The sequence below is a fragment of the Capricornis sumatraensis genome, chromosome 3 (genome assembly GCF_032405125.1).
Source record: "Capricornis sumatraensis isolate serow.1 chromosome 3, serow.2, whole genome shotgun sequence".
Classification (NCBI taxonomy): domain Eukaryota; kingdom Metazoa; phylum Chordata; class Mammalia; order Artiodactyla; family Bovidae; genus Capricornis; species Capricornis sumatraensis.
In genome coordinates this window covers 15,292,087-15,311,658 of record NC_091071.1, presented here as the reverse complement: position 1 = coordinate 15,311,658, position 19,572 = coordinate 15,292,087, and positions in this window count along the sequence as shown.

Here is a 19,572-nt window from a genome sequence, read left to right as displayed (position 1 = left end):
AAAGACAGATCCAGCGTTCTCTGCCACCACCACACATACCTGACTTCTCGGGAGGACTCAAGCCTAGTTCATGCTGACAAGTCAGAAATGGATTGGCCCGGAGAAACTTGGCTTGCATACAAGGTTTCACCTGGCAGTTCTTGTTCTCAGCGTCTCTTGAAAACTCATCTGTTGACACTGTACCTACTTCCCCTATGACTGTCCTTTGAGATGGGGCGTATTCTCTCCAGATTGCCACTGTCATTTCCAATCCATTGTTTAGGAACAGGCCATTGTCATGATTCCTGGCACCTCCCTGGTCCCCGTAAGCATTTGAGTGTGGAATTCTTAGGGAAGTGCTTTCTAGACACGTATATCCAATGTCTCCTAGATCTCTCCCACAAGTACCTCAGATCTCTGATGCTGTGCACCACCTCACCCCTACTCCATTTCTACCTCTGAGAGTTTTAACAGAGCCAAAGTCAGAAACCTCCTCTGTCTGCCTTTTATTCCTTCAGTGGCTATTCGCTGCATCCATCATGCTAGGTGCTGAGCTAGTACCTGGAGACACAGGAGTAAACAACAAAAGCCCAGCATTCCTAGAGTGTACATGCTACAGTGAGAGAGGAACAGTAAACTCATACGAGATGAAAGAATGAAATGAAAGGGTCCTGATAACTATTATCTTCCATTGACCCATCTCCTACTCTGACCTAACTCGGGCAGCTCTTCAGGCAGAGGTAAAGGGGGAGTCCAGAAAAGACTGTCAACATTGGGGGAGAACAAAACAAAACCATGATCCTTTACCATCGAGATGCTGCTATTTGGAAGTGTGTATCTTGCCCTGAGTGAACTCAGGAGAGTAGCTGTGTAATCTTAAAGAATGTGCTCATTTTTGTGCCATGGTTTCCTTATTAAATGGAGGGTTTTAAAAACAACAAATTTTGTTGTTATCATTGTTCCCTCGCTGAGTCATGTCGAACTCTTTGCAACCCCATGGACTGCAGCACACTAGTCTCCTCTGCCCTCCACAATCTCCTGGAGTTTGTTCAAATTCACATCCACTGAGTCAGTGATGCCAACGAACCTTCTCATCCTCTGTCACCCTCTTCTCCTGCTGCCTTCAATCTTTCCCAGCATCAGGGCCTTTTCCAATGATTTGGTTCTTCAAATCAGGTGGCCAAAGTATTGGAGCTTCAGATTCAGCATCAATCCTTCCAATGAATATATAGGGTTGATTTCCTTTAGGACTGACTGGTTTAATCTCCTTGCAGTCCAAGGGATGCTCAAGAGTCTTCTCCAGCACCACAATTTCAAAGCATCAATTCTTTGACATTCTTCTTTATGGTCCAACTCTCACATCTATACATAACTACCAGAAAAAAACATAGCTTAGACTATATGAACCTTTATTGGCCAAATGATGTCTCTGCTTTTTAATATGCTGTCTAGGTTTATCACAGCTTTCCTTCCAAGGAGCAAGCATCTTTTAATTTCATGGCTGCAATCACCATCTACAAATGATTTTGGAACCCAAGAAAATAAAGTCTGTCACTGTTTCCACTTTTTTCCTTTGTATTTGCCATGAAGTGATGAGACCAGACTAGGAAAGGTCCGTTTTCATTCCAATCCCAAAGAAAGGCAATGCCAAAGAATGCTCAGACTACCACACAATTGCACTCATCTCACATGCTAGTAAAGTAATGTTCAAAATTCTCCAAGCCAGGCTTCAACAGTAGGTGAACTGTGAACTTCCAGATGTTCAAGCTGGATTTAGAAAAGGCAGAAGAACCAGAGATCAAATTGCCAACATCCACTGGATCATCGAAAAAGCAAGAGAGTTCCAGAAAAACATCTGCTTCTGCTTTATTGACTATGCCAAAGCGTTTGACTGTGTGAATCACCACAAACTGGAAAATTCTTCAAGAGATGGGAATACCAGGCCACCTGACCTGCCTCTTGAGAAATCTATATGCAGGTCAGGAAGCAACAGTTAGAACTGGACATGTAGCAACAGACTGGTTCCAAATAGGGAAAGGAGTACATCAAAGCTGTACATTGTCACCCTGTTTATTTAACTTATATGCAGAGTACATCATGAGAAACACGGGGCTGGATGAAGCACAAGCTGGAATCAAGATTGCTGGGAGAAATATCAATAACCTCAGATATGCAGATGACACCACCCTTATGGCAGAAAGTGAAGAAGAAAAAAGTAAAGAGCCTCTTGATGAAAGTGAAAGAGGAGAGTGAAAAAACTGGCTTAAAGCTCAACATTCAGAAAACTAAGATCATGGCATCTGGTCCCATCACTTCATGGCAAATAGATGGGGAAACAGTGGAAACAGTGACAGACTATCTTTTTGGAGTTCAAAATCACTGTCCTTGGAAGAAAAGTTATGACCAACCTAGACAGCATATTAAAAAGCAGAGACATTACTTTGCCAACAAAGGTCCCTCTAGTCAAAGCTGTGGTTTCTCCAGTAGTCATGTATGGATGTGAGAGTTGGACTATAAAGAAAGCTGAGTGCCAAAGAATTAATACCTTTGAACTGTGGTGTTGTAGAAGACTCTTGAGAGTTCCTTGGACTGCAACGAGATCCAACCAGGCAATCCTAAAGGAAACCAATCCTGAATATTCATTGAAAGGACTTATGCTAAAGGTGAAATTCCAGTACTTTGGCACCTGATTGAAGAACTGACTCATGTGAAAAGACCCTGATGCTAGGAAAGATTGAAGGCGAGAGGAGAAGGGGACGACAGAGGATGAGATGGTTGGATGGCATCACCAACTCAATGGACAAGAGTTTGAGTAAACTCCAGGATTTGGTGATAGACAGGGAGGCCTGGGGTGCTGCAGTCCATAGGGTCGCAAAGAGTCTGAACTGATGGGACCAGATGCTATGACCTTAGTTTTTTGATGTTGAGTTTCAAGTCAGCTTCTTCACTCTCCTCTTTAACCTTCATCAAGAGGCTCTTTCGTTCCTCTTCACTTTCTGTCATTGGCGTGGTGTCATCTGCATATCTGAGGTTGTTGATATTTCTTCCAGCAATATTGATTCCAGCTTGTGCTTCATCCAGCCTTGCATTTCCAATGATCTACTCTGCATATAAGTTAAATAAGCAGGGTAACAATATACAGCCTTGATGTACTCCTTTCCCAATTTTGAACTGTCTGTTGTTCCATGTCCGGTTCTAACTGTTGATTCTTGACCTGTATACAGATTTCTCAGGAGACAGTGAAGGTAATCTGGTATTCCAATCTCTTTGAAGAATTTACTACAGTTTGTTGTGATCCACAGTCAAAGGTTTTCACGTAGTCAATGAAGCAGAAGTAAATGTTTTTCTGGAATTCCCTTGTTTTCTCTATGATCCAAAGAATGTTGGCAATTTGATCTCTGGTTCCTCTGCTTTTTCTAAACCCATCTTGTACATCTGGAAGTTCTCAGTTCATGCACCACTGAAGCCTAGCTTGAAGGATTTGAATATAACCTTGCTAACATATGAAATGAGCACTGTTATATGGTAGTTTGAACATTCTTTGGCATTGTTCTTTTTTGAGATTGGAATGAAAATTGGCCTTTTGCAGTCCTGTGGCCACTGCTGACAAATTTTCCAAATTTCCTGACATGTTGAGTGCAGCACTTTAACAGTATCGTCTTCTAGGATGTGAAATAGCTCAGATGGAATTCCATCACCTCCACTAGCTTTGTTCATTGTAATGCTTCCTAAGGCACACTTGACTTCACACTCTAAGATGTCTGGCTCTAGGTGAGTGAGCACACCATCGTGGTTATCTGGGTCATTAAGACCTTTTTTGCATAGTTCACCAGTTCCTAAGATGTTGATGTTTCATCTTGCCATCTCCTGGTTGACATGTCCAATTTACCATGATTCATGGAGCTAACACTCCATGTTCCTTTGCAATATTGTTCTTTACAGCATCAGATTTTACTTTCATCACCAGACACATCCATAGTTGAGCATCATTTCCACTTAGGCCCAGCCACTTCGTTCTTTGTAGAGCCATTTGTAACCGTCCTCCACTCTTCCCGGCAGCATATTGTACACCTTTGGACCTGGGGGCTCCTCTTCCGGTGTCATATCTTTTTGCCTTTTCATACTGTCCATGTGGTTCTCCAGGCAAGAATACTAGAGTGGGTTGTCATTTCCTCCTCCAACGGACCATCTTTTGTCTGAATTCTTCACTATGACCTGTCCTTCTTGGGTAGTCCTATGCGGCATGGCTCATAGCTTCACTGAGTTATGCAAGCCCCTTTGCTGTGACAAGGCTGTGATCCATGAAGGGGAAAAACAAACTTACTAATATATAGTTCACATACCATACAAGTCACCTTGTCTTTTATGACTGGCTTCTTTCACTTAGTATTGTGGTCTCAAGGTTCGTTCATGTTCTAGCATGTGCTGGTATTTCATTCCTTTTTATTGCCAGGTAATATTCTCTGTTGTATGAAAATGCCACATTGTGTTATCCATTCTTCAGCTGATGGATATTTGAGTTGTTTATTTATACTATTATGAATAATCCTGCTGTGAATATCTGTGTACAAGTTTTTGTGTGAATGCCTGTTTTCAATTTTCTTGAGCTGAGCTCAGTTGCTTCAGTCATTCCAACTCTGCAACCTTATGGACTGCAGCCCACCAGGGTCCTCTGTCCATGGGATTCTCCAGGAAAGAATACTGGAGTGGGTTGCCGTGTCCTCCTCCAGGGGATCTTCCCTACCCAGGGACTGAACCTGGGTCTCCTGCATTGCAGGTGAAGGCTTTACCACTGTGCCACCAGGGAAGCCCTTTCAATTTTCTTAGGTATATCCTTTTTTGGGGGGGATTTTTTGGCTATATATGCTGGAGTTTTCACTGCTTTGCATGGTCTTTCTCTAGCTGTGGTGAGCAGAGGCTACTCTCTAGTTGTATTGCATGGGCTTCTCATTGCAGTAGCTTCTCTTGTTGCAGAGCATGGGCTGTAGGTACTCAAGCTCAGTAGTTATGGTGCATGGGCTTGGTTGCTGGGATTGGTTGCTTCAAGGTGTGAGGGATCTTCCCAGACCAGAAGTCAAACCTGTGTCCCCTGCACTGGCAGGTGGATTCTTAGCCCCTGGACCACCAGGGAAGTCCTATGTATATAATTTGCATGGAATTGCTGGATCATACTGTGGTTTTATGTTTAATATTTTGGGGAACTGCCAAACTAGTTTCCAAAGTGGCTGAACTATTTTACATTTCCACCAACAATACATGAAACTGGAGTCTTAATGGGTTTTTTTAAACATTACTCTATGAATTCTTCATATTAATAAGCACCAAGTTCTGTGCCTGGAACAGGGTACTTGCAGAACGATTGCTGGTGATGGCTTTCTGGTCAGGAACCATAAGAAAGAACTTAAAAATATTTGCATAACAAAGGAGACCATAAACAAAACAACGAAAAGAAGATCCTCAGAATGGGAGAAAATATTTTCAAACAAAGCAACCAACAAGGGACTAATTTCCAAAATATACAAACCAATCATGCAGCTCAATTGAAAAAACAAACAACCCAATCAAAAAAAAAAAAAAAAACCAGGACAAATGACGTAAAGAGACATTTCTCCAAAGAAGACATACAGATGGCTAGAAAGCACATGAAAAGATGTTCAACATCAGTAACTATTAGAGAAATGCAGACCAAAACTACAATGAGGTATCACCTCACACCAATCAGAATGTCCATCATTAAAAAATCTACAAACAGCCATGCTCTCTTTTGAAATAGCTCACATTCTGTCTGTAGAGTGTGTTTCTCTCTAAATAAATCCATTTCTTGTCTATCACTTTGTCTTTCACTGAATTATTTCTGCGCAAAACACAAAGAATCTGATCCTCAGTAAGTCCAGACAACAGTAGGAACTGAGGCCCCCAACCAGGTGGAGGATGGTAACTTCAGGCTGAGCACAAGATCCCTGAAACATCACCCTGTTACCTCACCACCAACCAGCCAGAAGAAAATCTTCGCACAGAGGAAAATAATAAAAACTCTGACCTCCTCCCCAAATGATCTTCCCTTTTAAAACTTTCCAAAGATTTTGGTTGAACAGAATCTTGTGGAGTTGGCTTCTGGACATGAGTTCACATTCTCCCTGGGTTGCTGGCTTCCTGAATAAATAAACTTTTCCTTTCCATTAATACACACACACACACACACACACACACACACACACACACACACTAAATTCTGGAGACAATGTGGAGAAAAGGGGACCCTCCTACACATTGTTGGTAGAAATGTAAATTGGTACAGCCACTATGGAGAGCAATATGGGAGTTCCTTAAAACACTAAAAATAGAGCCACCATATGATCCAGCAATCCCATTCCTGGGCATATATCTGGAGAAAACTACAATTCAAAAAGATCCATGCATCTCCGTGTTCATTGGAGAACTATTTACAATAGCCAGGACACGGAAGCAACCTAAATGGCCATCAGCAGAGGAATGGATAAGGAAGATGTGGTGCACATAGACAATAGAATATTACCCTGCCCTGAAAAGAGTGAAATAATGCCATTTGCAGCAACACAGATGGACTAGAGATTATTATACTGAGTGAAGTAAATCAGGCAGAGAAAGACAAATATCATATATTGTTTATTCAAGGAGGCTATAAGGGTACAAATGAACTTATCCGCAAAACAGAAATAGAGTTACAGATGTAGAAAACAAACTTATGGTTACTGAGGGTAAGAAGGGCGAGGGATGAATTGGGAAATTGGGATGGATACACATACATATTAGCATATATAAAACAGATAACTAATAAAGACCTACCGTATAGCACAGGGAACTGGGAAAAGAATCTAAAAAAGAGTGGTTATATGTATATACCTGATTCACTTTGCTGTACAGCATAAACTAACACAACAGTGTAAACAAACATGCTCTACTCCAATAAAAATGAAGAAACTGTAAGAAAGAGATTTTTAGAGATCGATGAAGGAGAATGCTTACTTATAAGCAGTTTTTCTGGAAAGGTATGTCTTTCAAAATAGGCTTTGGGATGGGCAGCATCTATTGACAGGCATAAAAGAGTGAAGGAGGGGTCTGAGCCAGTGAAGAACACAAGTTCAGAGCCTTTTACATCAGACACATTAGAGTTTGAATCTGGCTTCCACCAACCAAAGCTCTGTGACTTTGGTCTAGTTGCAGCCTCTTTCCGTGAAGAACAAATAAGAAAAGTGACAGTCTCAGCCCACAGTTTCATTGTGATGGTTACACGGGGAGAATTCACGTAAAGGGTGCCCAGCATAGTATTTAGCACACAGTGAACACCACTACTAAATGAGAGTGTTATTGTTCTTTTTTGTTAAGTATTTATTTATCTTGCTGTATTGGGAAGGAAATGGCAACCCACTCTAGTACTCTTGCCTAGAAAATCCCAGGGACAGAGGAGCCTGGTGTCCATGGGGTTGCAAAGAATCGGACACAACTGAGCAACTTCACGTTCGTTCATTCATACTGGGCCTTAGTTGCCATACAGGAGATCTAGTTCCCTGACCAGGAATTGAACCTGGGCCCCATGCATTTGAGAGTGATGAGTCTTAGCCATTGGACCACCAGGGAAGTCCCCAAGACTGTTGTTCTTGATTGTATAATAGTTGGAAAGATTAAAAATAATTTCCCTATTTCAAGATGAGTAAATTGAAGTTGAGAGAAGTTATATGACTTACAGAGTTGGGAAAAGGAAGGAGACATACTTATTCGGGGAGGTTAAAAAAGAAACTTTATTATTTAGAACAGTTTTATTTTAACAGAAAAATTGCAAAGATCATGTAGAGGGGTCCTATATGGCCCTCCCTATTCACTCTCCTCTATTAACATCTTACATTTGTTATGGTTCATGAATCAGTATCGATACATTATTAAGTCTATACTTAATTTAGATTTCTTTAGTTTTTACCTAATGTCCTTTATCTGTCCCAGAATCATTAGGTCTCCTTAGGCTCCTTTTGAATGTGAGTTTTCTAGGTGTCTTGTTTTTGATGATCTTGACAACTTTGAGAAGTATTGGTCAGGGATTTTATAAAATGTCCCTTAACTGAGATTTATATATTAGACTAAAAGTTATGGGTTTGGGGAGGAGGCAAAGTGCCATTTTCATCTCATCATATCAAGGGTACCTGCCTTCAGGATGATATCACTTTTTTTTTTTTTTTTTTAGATTTACAGTCTTTTTCAGGTTGCATTTATTTATTTATTGGCCATACCTCTCAGCATGTGGGATCTAAGTTTCCCAAGCAGGGATCCAACTTGTGCCTCCTGCAGAATCCTAACTACTGGACCCCCCGGGGAAGTCCCAAGATTATTTATCATTGTTGATGGGGAAACTTAATCACGCGAATGAGGTAGTGCTTGTCAGATTTCACTGTGAAATTACACTTTTCCTCCTTCTTTCCATATTCTACTCTTAAGAAGGAAGTTACTTGCACAGCCCATACTACAGGAGTTAAAAAATTATGTTCAGCTTCTTTGAGGGCAAAATATCTACAGAAATTATTGAAATCCTTCTGTAGGGGAAGAACTTATTTATTCGATCATTTATATATATTACATTATGATGGATTCATGGATATTTAATATTTTAGGTTAAATTTCAGTACTACTGTAATTATTACTCTCCAGTTCTCCTTTGGCTCTTGAGTCTCTTTCATGCGTTTTCATCACTGTGTTTTTTGTTTTGTGGTGGGGAGTGGGGAGAGGGGGTGGCAGTTTAGCAGACTTACTTCTTGTCTTTTAGTATCTTTGGATTTTGGTTTCAAGTGTGTGTAAATACTGCTGCTGCTGCTGCTAAGTCGCTTCAGTCGTGTCTGACTCTGTGCGACCCCATGGACGGCAGCCCACCAGGCTCCTCCATCCATGGTATTTTCCAGGCAAGAGTACTGGAGTGGGGTCCCATTGCCTTCTCTATACTATCCACTTCTAAAAGTTGAAAACAATGCCTAGGGTAATTAACATTAAAAGTTAGTAGCTTAATTAAAAAGATAGAATACAAAGTCTTCTTCATTCTCCTGATCACTCCTCCCTGGCTCCATTTCCCCTTCCCAGAGACATCATGTTGATTTCTTGTTTGTTTCTGCATAACAATTCCTTTTTTCCCCCTTCTTTAAAACAAATATTTACATACAGTACACACTGTTCAGCATAATACTGTTTTCATGTAGTAATCTCATGTAGGTTATTCCATTTCAGCACATAGAGATCCATCTCCATTTTAGCCTCTATACAGTATTCCACTGTAAAGCTACACCATATATAGCTTTACTTAACCAGTCTCATGTATTCATACACTTAACCAGTCTCCATCAATGGACATTTATGCTCTTTCTCATCTTTTACTAGAACAAGGAGTGCTGCAGTGAATGTTCACATCTTTGTATCCTTGACCAAATAAATCTGCAGGATCAATTTCTAGACAAGGAATTGCCACATCAAAGAGTATTTCAGTTCAGTTCAGTTCAGTTGCTCAGTCGTGTCCGACTCTTTGCGACCCCATGAGTCACAGCACGCCAAACCTCCTTGTCCATCACCAACACCCGGAGTTCCCTCAGACTCACGTCCATCGAGTCAGTGATGCCATCCAGCCATCTCATCTTCTGTTGTCCCCTTCTCCTCCCGCCCCCAATCTCTCCCAGCATCAGAGTCTTTTCCAATGAGTCAACTCTTCGCATGAGGTGGCCAAAGTACTGGAGTTTCAGCTTTAGCATCATTCTTTCCAAAGAAATCCCAGGGCTAATCTCCTTCAGAATGGACTGGTTGGATCTCCTTGCAGTCCAAGGGACTCTCAAGAGTCTTCTCCAACACCACAGTTCAAAAGAGTATTTAGATGCTGCTAAATCTCCCCCCACATACTTCTGACGAACTTTCATCTCACCAACAGTGTATGAGAGGACCTGTTATTCCACACCCTTGGTAACATGGAGAAGTAACAAGTTTTTTGACCTTTGCTAATCTGATAGGTGAAAGATGGTGACTCATTGAAATTTTAATTTGCATTTCCTTTGTTATGAGTGAAGCTGAACATCTTGCCAGTCATTTACAAATCACTTGTGTTCTCCTTTTCTGTGGATTGTCTCTTCAGATTCTCTGCCCATTCCGCCTTCCCCTGCCCTTTAGACTTGTTCTGATCTTTGTTTTGTGCCTCAGTGAAATCTACTCATCTGTTTAATCCATCAGTAAATATTTATTGATTACCTACCGTGTTTCAGCAAAATGGCAGTGAATAGAAAGGACAAAGGTATTTTTCTCTGGATGATTAACATTCTAGAGGGGGCAGACAGAGTAAAGAAATAAATTTATGAAATTTATGTCAGTTGGTGTTAACTGTTATGGATAAAGAGTAGGATATGGCCTATAAAGTTCTGAGGGGCTCTTCTTTTCTAAAAAATAATTTTATTTATTTATTTTTCTGGCTGCCCTCGGTCTTTATTGCTGTGCGGGTTTTTCTCCAATTGTGGTTAGTGAGGGCTACTCTCTAGCTGCAGTGCAGGGACGTCTTACGGCAGCAGCTTCTCTTTTTCAGAGCTCAGGCTCTAGGGCACTCGGGCTTCAGTAGTAGGGCACGTAGTAGGGCACGTGGGCTCAATAGTTGTGGCTCCCAGGCTCTAGGGCACAGGCTCAACAGTTGTGGCGCTCGGGCTTAGTTGTTCCGCAGCATGTGGGATCTTCCCAGACCAGGGATCGAACCCAGGTCTTGCATTGGCAGGCAGATTTTCTTTCTTTCTTTTTTTTTAACCACTGAGCCACTAGGGAGGCCATGCATAGAGTATTTCTAGAAAGATATTTGAGAATTTCTCAAGAGGAAAGTCTAGGCAGTGGAGACAGTTTCACCTTTAAGGATCATGTTCTACTTTCTCTACTTAAAAAAACCCACAAATATTTATATGTATAACTTTAATAAAAACATAAAGTATTTATATGTATAGCTTTTATAAAAACATAAAATGTAATTACCACAACAAAAATTAAAAATACAAAAAATTGGGAGAGGAATGCTTTAGGCAGAAGGAGCAGGGGTGCCCAGTCCTAGAGGTGAGAACAGGCTGGGGAAGCTGGAGTCCTCAGCCAGGGGCCCTGTGTGGCGGCTGCCGGCTCCCGAATGAAGAAGAGCCTGGGAGGGTTGTTTGTGGAGCACTTTCCACATGCCAGGCATTTCGTTGTGGGGTTGTGTGTGGGCAGTGGTGGGTAAGACTGACAAATGCCTTCCCCAAGCTCCTGGCTCCTCCCTCCTCCGCCCACAGTTGGTGGGAGGCCCTGCCCTGGCTCTAGCAGAGCATCCTCGCTTGCCTTCCACCCCCTCCCCCTGCTTCTCCCACCTTTTCTTTAGGACCCATCAAATCCAGAGGAGGCAGGAACCTTGAGTGGACTGACCTTGACTTTACCTTTCTGAACCTTAGTTCCCGCATCTACAAAATGAAAGCCATAATAAAGCGTATCTCAATGGAGCGGTTGTGAGAATTACTGGTGTTCTAAAAATGGTTAGGATCGTTACTAATGTTAGGCTGCCTCTAGCACCAACTTGCTGGAGCTGGTTATTTAATACTAAGAATATAATGCCCACAAAACTTGCTTGCAAGGCAGAGAAGACTGGTCTGAGTGTCCCCGTTTTATACTGCAACCCAAAGATGAAAAGGGCCTATCCAAACTCAGTGAAAAGTTCAAGATGCACAGACTTTAGGATCAGACAAAATATGAGCTTGAATTTCTGGTTTGTTAGCTGTTTGCTTTGTGATTTTAGGTTAGTTACCCCTCTGAAGCTGAGCTTTAACCACTCCTACCAAAAAAGGGACAAGGCCTGGAACCTCAAAAGACTGGAGGACTAAAAATTGCTGCAAAAGGAAAAGGCCTCCGGCAGCTCTGGGAAAGCAGTCAATGCCCAGGAAATGGCAGCCATTAGGGTAATTATTCTGTAAATATCCTGAATGATAATAACATTTATGGAAGCAGGTGTCAGACTCTATGTTAGGTGCCTAGATCAGATGAACTAGAGACGGGGGTCCTGTGGTCTCTAACTCCCTAATACCAGCTCCTGTCCTCCTACCCCCCACTGTGAAAGAAGAGAAGTCTTCAGTGATGCAAATGAGTGTTGACTTTTTTCACTAGCAAAACAAAGAGCCCTTGATCGAAAAGTTTAGTACTTTGAAAAAGGAGAAATACTGGTTAATAAGTGTTTGTTGATATAATCAGAGCCAGCTTTACTGTCAATAAACATTTCCCGAGGCTGGCTGGGACAACCCCCGTGTGAAAGCCAGTCGAGGTCTCTAAACTGCTGGGTGAACTAGGGCCTCAGTGTCTCAGAATAAAGTAGGAACAGCGAGGTAGTGATGCTCACCTGTCAGGGCTGGGCCAGAGTGGGGCAGTGATGAAATGAGCAGGAAGCACTTGGCACCCCTTAGAAATGAAGCAATTTTTCTTATCTATCAAAATCACTTTAACTCCAGATCCCCCCAGCTCACCCCTAGTTTCAGGGGAAGCAATTGTAGACTCTCTAGAGGACCCTGACCCCAATACTTGGGGATCACAAAGCCTCTCTTTGTCTCCTGGGAAGACACAGGGGGAAGAAGATGGAGATAAACAGAGCCATCATGCTGGGTGCAGAACAGGTTAAATATAGTTAGTAATAGACAGAGACTGAAAACAAAACTGAACACTTGTTCTTTATGTACCTGAAGATATTCACTACAAGTTTGTTCACCAAAATATTATTTCTAGAGCTAAAGAAAAAATACCTGGAGTGTCCAAATTAGGAGATTGATGAGATATATCATTCAACATTCACACATGGTCTTTAAAAATATAAAGTAGATCCCAAATCTGGGATACTCTTCAAGACTTTATTATTAATAGGCCAGTGGGGTTATCTTGTGTTCACAGATAGGAAGATGATAAGGATACAGGTCTCTCGAAACGGATCTGTAACCATCAAGGCAATGTTAATAAAGCTTACAACAGAGTTTTTCCATGAAACTCAACAAGCCAGTTAAAAGAGATATACAGAGGAGCAAAGGGCTAAGAACAGATAGAAATTTCTAAAGAAGAATAAGAGAAGAGACTTGTTCTACCAGAATTGTTAAAAAGCTGTGGCGATGAAGGCAAGATGGTGTTGGCAGTGATAGAAATTCAGCAAAATGAACTCATGAATATAAAAAAATTTGATAAATGACAGGGGTGGCATGGCAGACCTAACAAAGCACTATTTAATAAATGGAGCTGGAAAAAATGTCATCCTTATGGGGAAAATGAAGTTAAATCATTGCCTCACACTATACACAAAAATCAATTCCAGATATAGGGATTCAATTATCAAAGGCAAAACTTTAAAAGTTTTAGAAGAAAATTTCATTCTGCCCTTGTTTGAGTAATAAAGAATCTCAAACAACATACAAAAAGGTTAGTAATAAAAGAAAACATTAATAAATAGAACTATATTAAAATTAAAACAAAATTCTAAGCTACAAATTTGAAGATATGTGTAAACCCAAATAACCATTCAAAGATATATGTTGAGATGATTTAAAGACCATCTATAAGCCAAGAAAGGATAATAAGCCAACAGAAAAATGGGTGAAAGACTTGAACATGCATTTCAAAGAAGAGGAAGCATGGCTAAAAAGCTCTTGAAGAGATTTTCAACATCCTTCAAGTAAATACAAATCAAGATCATAATGAGATACCCAGTCTACGGCATGAATTAAAACGCCAAGTATTGGATAAGTAGGTCTTCGATGCGTTGCTGATGGGTATATATACCCATACAATCATTTTAGAAAACAATTTATCATTTCTTTCTTATAAAATTGAACATTTACACACCTTGCTGCTGCTAAGTCGCTTCAGTTGTGTCCGACTCTGTGCGACCCCATAGACGGCAGCCCATCAGGCTCTGCTGTCCCTGGGATTCTCCAGGCAAGAACACTGGAGTGGGTTGCCATTTCCTTCTCCAATTCATACGCCTTAAAAACTTAGCAATTCCACTCTTGGGCAAATATCCAGGAAAAGTCTTGCACAAGTGTTCCAGGAGACATGGAGATGAATATTCATAACAGGAGTGAATCAATAGCCATTAACCAGAAAGAACCCAAAAGCTCTTCAATAAGAGAATGGATAAAAACATGAGAGCAGTTTGATAAAAATGAAATATTACACAAGAGTGAAATTGGAATTAACCACAGCTACACAGTATGGACATTATGAACGAACCATCGAGTGTAAAAACAGAAAGTGAGACTCTGAGGACTACCTACAGGAGGGTCAGTTCAGTTCAGTTGCTCAGTCGTGTCCCACCCTTTGTAACCCCATGGACTGCAGCACCCCAGGCTTCCCCGTTCATCACCAACTCCCAGAGCTTGCTCAAATTCATGTCCATCGAGTCGGTGATGCCATCTAACCATCTCATCCTCTGTTGTCCCCTTCTCCTGCCTTCAATCTTTCCCAGCATCAGGGTCTTTTCCAAAGAGTCAGTTCTTCGCATCAGGTGGCCAAAGTATTGGAGTTTCACCTCCTACATCAGTCCTTCCAATGAACATTCAGGACCAATTTCCTTTAGGATGGACTGGTTGGATCTCCTTTCAGTCCAAGGGACTCTCAAGAGTCTTCTCCAACACCACAGTTCAAAAACATCAATTCTCCAGCACTTAGCTTTCTTTATAGTCCAATTCTCACATCCATACATGACTACTGGAAAAACCATAGCTTTGACGAGACAGACCTTTGTTGGCAAAGTAATGTCTCTGCTTTTTATATGCTATCTGGGTGGATCATAGCTTTTTTCCCAGGGAGCAAGTATCTTAATTTCATGGCTACAGTCACCATCTGCAGTGATTTTGGAGCCCAAGAAAATAAAGTCTGTCACTATTTCCATTGTTTCCCCATCTATTTGCCATGAAGTGATGTGACCAGATGCCATGATCTTAGTTTTCTGAATGTTTAGTTTTAAGCCAACTTTTTCACTCTCCTCTTTCACTTTCATCAAGAGGCTCTTTAGTTCTTCTTCACTTTCTGCCATAAGGGTGGTGTCATCTGCGTATCTGAGATTATTGATATTTCTCCCGGCAATCTTGATTCCAGCTTGTGCTTCATCCATCCCAGTGTTTCTCATGATGTACTCTGCATAGAAGTTAAATAAGCAGGGTAACAATATACAGCCTTGATGTACTCCTTTCCCTATTTGGAACCAGTCTGTTGCTACATGTCCAGTTCTAACTGTTGCTTCTTGACCTGCATACAGATTTCTCAAGAGGCAGATCAGGTGGTCTGGTATTCCCATCTCTTTAAGAATTTTCCACTGTTTGTTGCAATCCACACAGTCAAAGGCTTTAGAATAGTCAATAAAGCAGAAGCAGATGTTTTTCTGGAACTCTCTTGCTTTTTCGATGATCCAGAGGATGTTGGCAGTTAGATCTCTGGTTCCTCTGCCTTTTCTAAAACCAGCTTGAATATCTGGAAGGTCACGGTTCACATACTGTTGAAGCCTGGCTTGGAGAATTTTGAGCATTACTTTACTAGCGTGTGAGATGAGTGCAATTGTGTGGTAGTTTGAGCATTCATTGGCATTGCCTTTCTTTGGGATTGGAGTGAAAACTGCCCTTTCCAAGTCCTGTGGCAGCTGCTGAGTTCTTTTAGGATTTGAAATAGCTCAACTGGAATTCCATCACCTCCTCTAGCTTCGTTTGTAGTAATTCTCCCTATAGCCCACTTGACTTCAAGCCCAGGTTCAGTCCCTGGTCAGGGAACTAGATCCCATATGCTGCAACTAAGACCCAGCATAGCCAAGTAAATTAATGAAAGAAATAGATGGCTAAAATTAAACAGTGTATTGTTTAATCATCATAGAAAGGACCAAACTATAAAACTAAAAGCAAGGAAACAATAAACCCAAAGTTCTAGATAATGGTTTCCTGCTTTGGGGAGGGTGTTGCTGTATGAACAGGACAAAGGCGGGAGCCCATTAGAAGATGTGAATTATTGTAATATGAATAAGTAAATATATACTTGTATGATAATAAACAAATAAAACCATAAAACAACAAGTAAATAAATAGAAGAGGGCTACAAACAGATAATAACCATATGTCACAGATTGTGGATTTTAATTAATCCAATTCTTTGTATCTGAAGTCTTTTTCTGGGCTTCCCCCATAGCTCAGTGGTAAAGAAACCACCTGCAATGCAGGAGCTGCTGGAGAAGTAGGTTCGACACCTGGGTTGGGAAGATCCCCTGGAGGAGGCCATGGCAACCCACTCCAGTATTCTTGCGTGGAGAATCCCATGGATAGAGGAACTTGGTGGGCTACAGTCCAGTGGGTCGCAAAGAGCCAGACACGACTGAAGCGACCTAGCATGCAGGCATAAAGTCTTTTCTAAACAAACAAACAAACAAACCCATGTACCATATACCACTGTTTGTGTAAGAAACATTAGTGATGGAAATATTATCTATGCCTAGAAAATTTTACTTTATTTTTGATATTTTTAAAATGTGTTTATTGTTTTGGCCACTTGTGCCCCAACCAGGGATCAAACTGATGCCCTGCAGCTGAAGCTTGGAGTCTTAACCACTGGACCACTAGGGAGTTCCCCAGAATTTCACTCTCATACAGCAGGCTTTCACAGGGTAACTAGATTGGATTGGGTAATGGGCTAGGAGGTCATATAGGGAGACTCTCTTTTTATTGTATACCGTTTGGAATGTTTGTTTTATCTTGTGCATAGAATATCTTTCAAATAAGGGTTTGTGTCAAGATTAAAAAATTAAACTAAAATCAAAGGTTTTTATTCATTAGAATTGATACTTCACAGCAGATGTTTTTAAAACTTGACAACTAGTGATATTGATGAGGGGGCGGCAAACAGGCACCCTTCGTACACTGTTGGTGGCACTAGCAATTGGTGTAGCACCTTAGGAGGGTAATATTTAGCTATCTACGGAAATCTTACATTCACATTCACATATTCTCACATATTCTTTGACCCAGCAATTCTTTTACACTTTGAGAGTTTACTTGTACAACTCAAGATATAAATGAACAAGATTGTTCATCACAGCATGATACAAAGTTATTACTTTTACCAAGTTAGTAATATACACCAACAGCATCATTTGTTTCCAAAACCATAGATAATGGTACTTTTTCTTCTGATTGTAAAAGCATGATTCACAAAGGAAATCTCTCTGTAACTTTGTTGGTAAATAAGAAATGTAGGTTGTAGAACAACATGTACAGGATCCTCTCATTTCTTAATAGCCATTAAGTTCTGTTTAGAGTGGTTTTGTGTGGGGAGAGATTGGATTGAGGTGGTATGGATTTTTACAGCATGTTGCTTTTATAATAATGATACATGCCTGGGACCAAATCTTTTTAAAAGTTCAGACAAGCTCAAAAAAAGTTGAAATGATTCCAGATTCTACCACCCAGAGATAATCTCAGTTAACATACTGGTGAGCAAGCTCACATTTCCTTCTCTGCCCATAAGAATATATTCATCCTCTAAATTTTTAAATTACGATTATACAAAATACTCTACTCTGTACCCTGCTGTTTTCAATATGTTCCATGTCAGTACTTCATTTTAATGACTGCACATTATGCCACATAACTGCTACACTGTAACTTAATCAACCAATCCCTTGCTGTTAAATTTTTTTAAATTGTAAAATGCAACATATACCAGAAGAATATAAAAAGCATGTGCACTGCGTAAGAAGTAATTATAAAGCAAACATTTGTGTTACCTCTATCCTAGACACACTTAAAAATTGTTTTAAAATTAAAAACAGAAAAGTATAATAAATACCTGTGTACCATCTCTTAGAATTAACAAACACAGACTCTGTTCATTTTTAGCTTCCATTTAAATTTCTTTTTTCACTAACAAGACAACAAAATAGGATATATTTTATTTTATTTACCTTTTTAAAAAGATTACAGTACTCTGTTCACTATTCTGTGACTACTTTAGTGCAACAAGCCGAACATTTTCCTTCGGAGGTTTTAATGGTCTTAGCGTCAGCCAGTGGGAGCCCTATTTCCAAAATTCTCATGTCTTTCCAGCAAGACTGCGTTAATCTTTGAAAACTTTCTTTCTTCCTGGCTCTATAGGATGTTCCAAGCTTGCCTTGTACCTTTCAGTCCTAGACATAGACTTGGCCTTTTCTGCAATCAGCCCTTGTTAGAAACCATAATCTGGGTTCTAAGGTGCACTGTTGGTGTGCAGAATTGTTAAATAAAGTGTAACTTTACAGATAATGAAATGGTAATGTTATCACTTTTACCTTTCCCTGATTATTTAGGAGGGTGACCATTTTTTCAGTATATTTATTGATGACTTGAGTTTCTTATCTCCCAACTACTTCTTCATATACTTGTCTTTTGTGTGCATGTATGCGTGGGGCGGGTGGGGTGGGGTGGAGTGGGAATCTTAGTTCCTTGATCAGGGATTGAACCCCAGGCAGCGAAAGTGCCAAATCCTAACCACTGGACTGCCAGGGAATTCTCTATTTCCTCTTGTTGAGACTTTAGGTCATGCCTTTTTTTTTTTTTTTGCCTTTATAAACAGTGCTGTGCCGGACATCTTTGTCCATGCATATTTGCTCATTTTTCTGACTGATTCCTTAAATAAACTTCTAAAAGCATAATTTCCAGAGGAAAGAATATTTTAAAAATTAATACTTAAAAAAAAGTCTTTTAAAAGATCCAAGTCAAAAAGACTGTGCCCATGTACACTCCCCTCCACCCTGGGGCAGCATGTGTGTGCCTGTCTTCCCATGCCTTTCCTAGAATTGGGCATCATTTTAGATTCCATCTTTTAGGGTTTTATTTTATTTTATTTTATTGGAGTATAGTGGCTTTACAATGTTGTGTTACTTTCTGCTGTGTTGCTAAGTGAATCAGCTATATACATACACATACTCCCTCTTTTTTGGATTTCCTTCCCATTCAGGTCTCCACACAGCATTAAGTAGAGTTCCCTGCACTATACAGCAGGTTCTCCTTAGTTACCTGTTTTATACATAGCAGTGTATATATGGGGTTTACCAGGTGGTCCTAGTGGTAAAGAACCTGCTGGCCAGTGCAGAAGACCTAAGAGACACAGGTTCGATCCCTGGGTCGGGAAGATCCCCGGAGGAGGAAATGGCAACCCACTCCAGTACTCTTGCCTGGAGAATTCCACCGACAGAGGAGCCTGATGGGCTACAGTCCATAGAGTCACAAAGAGTCGGACACGACTGAAGCAACTTAGCACAGTGTGTATATGTCAATCCCAATCTCCCAATTCATCCTACCCACGTTGGGGATGTTTTTGATCGCTGTGTTAAGATGTGCTGGAATCAATCCGTAAAGCCTCTGTGCTTGGCTGTGTTCTCATAATTTTCCAGTCCCCCCAGAGAGGAGAGAGGCAGCTCACTACCTTCTCCTAGCCTCCTGGGACCTCAACCACTATACAATTGACTTCTGGAGGCTCCTCTGGGAGGTCCTCCCAGAAGAGTTATTTGTTAAATATGGCAATCCTATCCCCAGGTTCCTGTTCTATCTAAAAATTTTG